Source organism: Manacus vitellinus, unplaced genomic scaffold (genome assembly GCF_001715985.3).
Source record: "Manacus vitellinus isolate BGI_N305 unplaced genomic scaffold, ASM171598v3 scaffold_2_pilon, whole genome shotgun sequence".
NCBI classification, from domain to species: Eukaryota; Metazoa; Chordata; class Aves; order Passeriformes; family Pipridae; genus Manacus; species Manacus vitellinus.
The window spans coordinates 19,107,535-19,115,919 of record NW_021940208.1 but is presented as its reverse complement, the minus strand read 5'-3'; the positions used below and the strand labels follow the sequence as shown (position 1 = coordinate 19,115,919).

Here is an 8,385-nt window from a genome sequence, read left to right as displayed (position 1 = left end):
TTGTCACTTAAAGACATTGAATATTTTGGTTTGCACCTCTCAATATACCCACAATCCTACACATGTAGGATGACCAAAAAGAATGTGACTCATTTTGAATAATTACAGTATGGAAAGGAAATTTTCATGAGTTTGCAAATAAATAATTAGGAAAAGGTTGATTTAAGCCATTAAAATATTCACTTCCACTTGTCAGCTCAGTTCTAAATGTGAGTATCTTCCAAGTCACCAAGTGACGAAGAAAACAGTGCTGTTGGTGCAGGATTAGTCACTATGTTAGGATGTGTTTCTGTACATGCCTTATGGATAGATTTCTGTGGGTTGAGATAAACTGCATGTTTCTGACATACTCTTCAGCATGAATATATGTGAAGTAAATGAATATATTTGGGTCTTCTTGTGTCTTTACCCAAAGGGCTTGGGACTAATCTCTAAAACTGTTTTTGTCATGGTGTAATGATATTATCTACATTGGAATGCCTTAATGTGTGAGCCTTAATTTAGTTATGCCTATTTTGGCTCATAGCCAATGGCTTTCAGATAATAGGACATCTAACTGGAAGGCTGTCTTTGTGGATGTAGCTCTGAAGTTCACAATCTCAGCCATATTTTTGCCTTTACCTGAGGGACCTGATCTCTTTACATTACCTAATGACTCCCAAGAATTAATATGAGAGCTATCTTTCTGTATGAAAGAAGCATGACACAAGATTGGCCAGGTTATCCTTTATTACAGTAAAGTCTGTCATGGTAATCTTGTCAGTTTTCCTGTGTCTCATTCTTTCAGGACAAAGCATGTCTCTATTTATAATGGAGAAGAGGATCCACTGTGCCTCCAAATTCTCCAGCACCTATATCCCAGCAAGACCTCCCCACCTTGACTCACGTGTGGGAATTGTGTAGTGTGTCAATCTTGCAGACAAGATGCTTTCACTGCCAAATATGAACACTCTGCTCTTGAATGTAGCCCTGTTCCTCCATTGTGGCTTTAGGGCAACGCTCAGTACCTCTTTCCAATAGGAGCTCAGCAACAGTATCACTAGACTAGAGGAAACTTTGAGTGTCTGTTGCATCTTTTTTCTATGGACATCAGAAAAAGCTGTGCCTACACAGCTCAGCTCACCCACAATTGCAACACAGGCTTACTCTGAACTCTCATCACATAACAAGAGTTCTATGTTTTCTCAATGGTTCTCAACACAAATATGATAGATGAGAGTATCAGCTTTGTTTTTCCCCAAATCCCTTGAAAATTCAGTCCAGGGTTCCACAGTGAATTTTACTTTTTCCATTTTGTACAGCAGAAAGAGTAGCACAAATACTTTAGGATAGTACTGGGACCTGAGTTATCCTGCTAGATTTAGTGTCTTCACCTAGAGTGCCAGAGACTCTTCTTTTGTCTTTGCAGCACTGATGAGTCCCTAGAAATGCAGCCTGTGACCTGCACTAAAACTTCATAAGTAAGAATAGACTCCAGATTACATCCATTTAACTGTGTTGCCTCAGAGGAGTTAACACCAAAAACATGTTTTCTCTCTAGCACAAGCAGGTATAATTGGGAATACATATAAGAAACTGATATGTTGAGTGAGATTGGACTGGTGTTACTCTGAGGGTTGACTAATCCACTAAGTGATTTACTCAAAGTCACATGTCGCCTCCGAAAGAGAATTTCCAATTTCCAGGATACCAATATGGCATTTTTATCACATGATGCTTCCACTGGGTTAAAAAGAGATTGTGCCTGTGTTGCCTAAAATGGAAGGAACGAACTTTCTGGAGAGTATTAATATAGATAAAGTAGACAGTAGTCCTTAATTACAGCGCTTTAAGGCACACTACCCACAAAAGTGTACTATAGTGTACAATACAGTATTGGGTTTTCACAATTTAATAACTCTAATTAATTATCCTATCTAATGATGTGTCCAACCTGAAAATTATCTGATCCCCAGAACCTCCCACAGGGCCGCCCCTCAGTATGCCTTCCCAAAATTGAGTCAGAGGTCTCAGAACCCTTTTCTTCCTCATCTTCACCATTCTCATTTCACACACGTCACACCCCTTCTTTGGAGCTTCTCCAAGGTCTCCAGGCCTTCTAGGTTGCTTTGTCTACAATGATAGCTTTCTAGGTACATGCCCCAGACAAGACATATTCTTTAAGGCCTTTTCCTTGAAGAGAACATTAAACAAAACTGGAATTTTGGGAACTTGATATGAAGCGTGAGAAAGGAGTTTCAGTTAATTGCCTTTCCCAAGTGTTAGAAACTATACAGCTATATTAAAAATCTATATGCTACAAATCTTAAGAATTCTAAGGCATCACCTTCTCTTCTCATTTTGCTGTTATTGGTTATCAACCAAACTGTCTTGACATCTCAGTTACATTTGAAATGCCAGTATAATAATGAGATGAAAAAAATAATTTTGAGCAGATTAATATGGGGCTGAAGACTAGATTGATGTGACCAGCCTATTAATTTGGAAAAGCAAACATAACTCGAAAAAATAATTTTTTCTTAATGATCACATTCTGTAATTTTTAATCTACAAACCGTAATCTTTAGTTTTTTCTGTTCCTGAAAAAAAAATTCAGGTAAGTTTTGTTATTATTACAACTTTCACTTTTGCAGTGCCTTAAGAGAAAAATATTTTTATTTAATATTTATCTAATATTTAATGTTTATTGATTAAATGGATTTAATGTGAAAACCCTGACATATGGCTTCTCAAGTGTTTTCCAAAATTATCTTGATGGGAATCCTCCGTTGTTACATCCATCACAAGACAATTAAATAGGGACTACAGATTGGAGGCATTGATCTCCAAGACTAAGACAGATAATTGAGCTGAAGGGATTGTATGTTATTTGTACTGTAGTTGATAATTTCACCTTAAGTTCTGAGTGAAACTGAAGATCTTTACATAGTCTTGTAGGGCTTCAGCCTATCATTATGTCATTACAAAACACTACATTCTGTCTCTGTGGAATCCAAAACTCCTGTTCTTCAGATAAGGAGTACGTGATCATAGTGCATGAGAATACAATGCAATGTTGTCACAAGTGCTATTTCAAAGCCCTGAGGGTGTTGTAACGTGGATTTCTTTTTCACTGGACCTGCTAATGCTGTTCTTTCTGCACTCCTTTAGTTTGCATACCATCAGCCTACCTCCAAGCTGTTGGCAGTGAACTCAAGCATTCCTGCTGGGAGGAATATTAGAGGTTACTGATACCAAAGGCAGTGCACAGCACTGACTCAGGCCCTCCCTGGGTGTTTTATAAAGTAAGCTTGCAAGTTTGCAAATGGAAGTCTGGAGGTTCAGCACGGAGAACAACCCATGAAAAGTTTCTTATGTAGTGTGTATATAAAGTTTTATTCTTTTTCAGCTGTGCAAATTGTCCTTGAGCTTTATGTCACACACAGATTGCATATAGGCAGTCCAACTCATGTACACACTAGTCATGTATCTTTGAGGCCGATAGATGTGAGCAAGTGCTACTGCACTTAAAAGAGTAAAGATTTCTCTTTATTTATGCTATTGCTGTTGCAAATAAGATCAAAGCACTACAGCTAACTCAAGGACAACTAATGAGATAAAAGTTGTTTGCTAGTGTGCTTATTATTTGTTCTGTGCAATGTGTACTATTCTCCAACATATTTCTGGTATTGTTAGATTATTTTAAATCTTCACTTGATATGAAAAGCCATTCTTTAATACATCCAGTCTATCTTTTCAAGTAGGTCACAATTGGCCAGAACACTGAAGAAATATGCAGGCAAGAGGCAGACAGGATGAAAATGCTGAAGGGGAACAGAAAGGTCCTGAGAGAATGTGTTTAAAACAGTCTGTTAACCCAGATATTGCTTCCCTCAGACTCTAGTGGTTGGCTCACATGGAAATATCATTTTCTATCATAGAAGTTCAACTGAAAAGAACTTCTTAATGGAAAATGAAAGTTTTACATTTGCAAGCTGCTGGAGAATTACACAATTAAAAATAACTTGACACAGTCTAGATGAGAAAAAGCCAAAAAATACCACTGAATGGGTTCAGAATTTTTATGAAAAAGAAGACAACCTTAGCCTCCAGAAATGCTGCTATCTACTACACTAAATCCTTCAGTGTTTGCTACACATTTTTCTCTACCAGTTTTCCTACCTTTCTGTAGTTTTTCTAACATATTTTCCTCCTTCCATATCACGAAATTATATTCAAAATAACAATCTTACCATCCCCAGAAACAAAACAAGTGTTTCACTGAACGAGCCAGCTGTAATATAAGAAAGATTAATTGTGTGAGTGCTGGGTTTAGAGGTGATGTGAGCATATCATTCATGTCAGCAGTGAGACAGATTTAGAGCTCCAAATAGGACTAATAGCTCCCTGCTTTAGGCAAACAGTTGGTCTCAACCTCCTTTATGAATTCAATAGCAATAGAGAAGGACATCAAAAGATGGTCCTGAGTCCCTGCTTGCAAACCTCTCAAGGTTCACATCTGTTCTGTTCAACGCATTCACTCGAGTGAATGGTTCATCAATCTGTGGTCAAGTGGTGGAGAGGAGAGGTCCTCTACATGATTTGAGGCTAGCCTGTCCTCGACCAGGTCACATACATTGATGCTGCATACCAATAGATCCTCAGATAAGAGTTATATCACAGTAACTGGAATGCAACATTGTCATGAGTGTCACAGAAACTGGTCCGGGATCTGGAATATACTTATTACTGAGTGTATTTTTAACTCAGTTCTTGGTTCAGAAATAATGTGCCATGTTGCAAAACATCAATAAGAAATTAAGGTCTTTGTTACCTACACTGAGGTGGAAATATATGGGTGTTTGTGAGAATGAAGAGCCTTCTGGCATCCCTAGGACTGTGCTGGGTGGAGTGAGCCAGACCTCATACGGGCTTATCAATATTGGTTTCTGGAACTGGTCCTTGCACTGAAGTACTTGCCTACTTGTGCCTGAGAATTGAATTTTAGGCAGCTGGTTGAGGTGGTCCAAAAGAAAAATACGAAGCAAAAGAGCAATTTTCAGGTGTGAACAATTTGCCCAGTCCCATCATTATTTGTCGGAGTAACTGTATGAGTAACTGTATGACTAACTTTGTAGAAGTGTACTAGGGTGCTTCATTACATTGACTTACATCCCCCAAGAAGCAAGACGATTTAAGAAAGAAGTGATAGTCATCATGGTTTATCCAATTTCCTCACTCATTTTGATGTAAAAATGTGAAATGATTTGTTCCTTTTCAGCACTAGAAAAGATGTCTCCCTTGTATAAAGTGGTTGCCCCTCCAGAGGCAGTGCAGACTTGTATCATCTTAGGATGACATGAACAGAGGGGAAGGCAGCAACAGTCTGATAAGTTTATTGGGAAATCTTCTGTAGAAGCAGACTTACCACAAATAAAAAAGAGCACAGTGACTGTTTCTTCATCCAAAAAGCTCTTGAATGAGAGCTAACCAATGAGATTAAAATAGTCAAAAATCAGTCTAAGACATCTTATTCTTCAAAAGGTAGATGAGACAAACAAGTAACTCCTGATGAAGATAAAGGAATATGCAGCAACTGAGGAAGTAGAAGGAAAGATCAGGTTAACAAAATGTTTTCAGTTAATTGCACAGATCATGGCTTGTTGTATTGATAAGGGCAGACTCTCAGGTCCAAGTTAGGATAAGAATTATGACATGTAAAACATTCACTACAATCCACAGCTATGCACATATAACAACATCTTATTTTTATTGTAGCAACCATTTTTTAATCCACTTAAAAAAAAGAGTAAAAAATAATATAAGATTTTTCACTTAAATAACTTTTCTTATTTTCCATTGATTTTACCTTTCTTTCTGGCAGTGGTGAGTTTCATGGTGGGGAAACACCAATCCATCTTGACCAATCTTCTTAACCATTCTAAGACACAAATCTTTAAGTTTATTCATGTGGTCTCTGCTTGGAGGATCTTGGAAATTAGTTTTCTAATCTTTCACAAGAAAGAAACTGAACACGAGAAAATGTAATTCTCATCTTGTAGTAGACTTGCAGAACTGTGTAACATGATTTTATTGATTAACACACAGAATTTTTTTACGAAAGTCATGCCAATCTTAAAACAGCACATCAGAATGTCTCTTGGTATCTATGTGTAGTCCCCAAGGACTTTATGAGCAACTGCCACACGAAAACTTATTATTACACAGTTATATTTTGACTGTGACTGTCAAAACTGTCGCCACTGGGAATTTGGCAACCACCACAACAATATGTTTGAGAACTATGAGGATATGTCTAAACGAGTACATGCAGAGAGATTTGAGTTCACTTTACCCATGCTCAGAGTTGGTCTTGAAGTGCTGTGCTGTACCCAAGCTAACACACCCTGCTGAAAAGTCAAGTTATGGTTTTGTAAGCTGGACCTGGCACCATGCAAAGATGCTTTCCAAACATCCAGGATGGTATTATCCTGTACGAACTGGGCTGGGACTGTGTACTCACCCATGCAGATGTGCCTAAGGGTGCTAAACCCAGAATTCCACTACACTGGGGAACTGAAATAATGGCCTCTGTGCATGGGGAATCCACCTTGTGGATTCTCAGCAGGATGATTAGTATCATCCCACAGAATTTTCAGAATTTCAAAACTTTCCTCTTATTTTCCTCTTGTTTTAGTACATTTATGGCATTTGTCTCCAAGACAACTTGTAAATTTTTTTAGGTTCTGTACAGCAGTAGCTATCTAACCAACCATAATTATCTCTATATGCTTTGGTTCTAGGCATGTAAAGACTTGTTACTGGCGATAAATGTCCCTACTGGACAGTAATATGCTAATATTTACCCTTCATGAAATATACTTAATATACTTACATACATTGGCATGAAAGGAAATAAAGACACTTCATCACGTAATCTCTTATGAAGTCATCCAAGCTGTTTTCATTTTCTGTTTTCACAGTGCTCTTATTTTAAACCTTGGACATCTGCTGCCACAGAAAATAAAAGAATTATAAAAAGCCAATCAGATATTTTATGGTATGTGTTACATTGCAGGACTGTGCACAGTGCACATGGGTGCAACTGGAATTGCAAGTAATGGACACCCATTGGGGTCAATGGTAACTATCCATGACCTCATAGATCCTTCTCACACTGCCAAAGAAGAGCATGCAACAAAGGTATTCTTCACAGTAATTCATCATCGCAGTGTGCTTGCAAGCAAATTGTTTGCATTTCAGAACAATCCCTCTGAATGCACATTGCCTGAAGAACGTTTTTAAAGCCATTTGTTCTTGCCAAAGATGACTGTTGTTGTCATTCTCCCATGTATTCTTCTTCCTGCTAAGTGACACTGCCAGCAAAGAAACAGTTGTGAAGCCTATACTAAAGAACATGACAAAAACATTTGGTATTGTCATTGACATTCTCTCTTCTGACAACAACCAAATTATGCTAGTATGTATATGTCAATAGCACAGAGCCTTTCATCTCTTTCATCAGAGCACATATCATCTCTCTATGTATAGTTAGCTGCTAGAGCAACTCACCATCTGAACAATGATTTTTTCATATGTGCCAACTAACTATGCCATGTCATCAGACCAAATGGCAGAAACCTGTGCTTCTGGTTCTCAAGGGAGGGTTCCCTACTCAAGAGCAAACTGTGGTGGGAAGAAAAGCTGCTAATAATGGCCTCAGGCCCAAAGTACTTCTGATGTGGATGCTCTGGACTAAGAAATTAAAACTCTTCCATCATATCCTACTCCTCCCATCATAATATCACATTTTTTCTTTTGTTCCTCACTGTGAATTAGTCAAGTGTGGCAGAAAATTGAAGTTGGCATTGGATTTCAGCAAGGACGGAAGAAAAAAGGGTTGAAGTCTTGAAGTCTGATTTTTTTCTGATGCTGAATGAAACTGAGCCAATAAAAGTCATAGACAAATACAAAAACAAACAAACAAAAGAATTATGGAAAAGTCGAAGAGATATTCAAGAATAAGAAATAGTCACAACACTCACCTGAGATGGGAAAGATTCATTTCTAATATCATGTCTTAGAGCAATCCTAGAGCTAGTGATGCTGGGGCGTTGATTAGGGGCCTTTGACTGTGTTGGGAGTAGATGCTTCTGTATATTCTGATGCATTTATCTGCATGAACTACTGTAAAGCCCCTAAGCAGGAAGTAAGCAGCACAATCAAGGTAATTTTATCACACTCATCCTCCATGTTCCTCTCTTTCTTAATTTAATTTTCATTGCCCTCCATTACTAAATCATTCTGCACTGAGCAATGCTGCTCTCACCCTTATGGGGCACAAGACAGTTTTTCAGAGCTATGTCCTGAAAGTCTTGCTGTTGGACAAAGGCTCTTTTTCCATTT

The 8,385-nt window shown here is 38.1% G+C and overlaps 1 long non-coding RNA gene across 1 annotated transcript; it reads right to left on the bottom strand.

Annotated features, from left to right (window-relative positions):
• Positions 1-5,428: 5,428 nt before the first annotated feature.
• Positions 5,429-7,073, bottom strand: LOC108639419. The gene is made up of 3 exons (XR_001920457.1): positions 6,875-7,073; positions 5,849-6,007; positions 5,429-5,575 (listed from the first exon to the last, which is right to left on the bottom strand). It is a non-coding gene; the product is annotated as an uncharacterized LOC108639419 (long non-coding RNA).
• Positions 7,074-8,385: the final 1,312 nt, after the last annotated feature.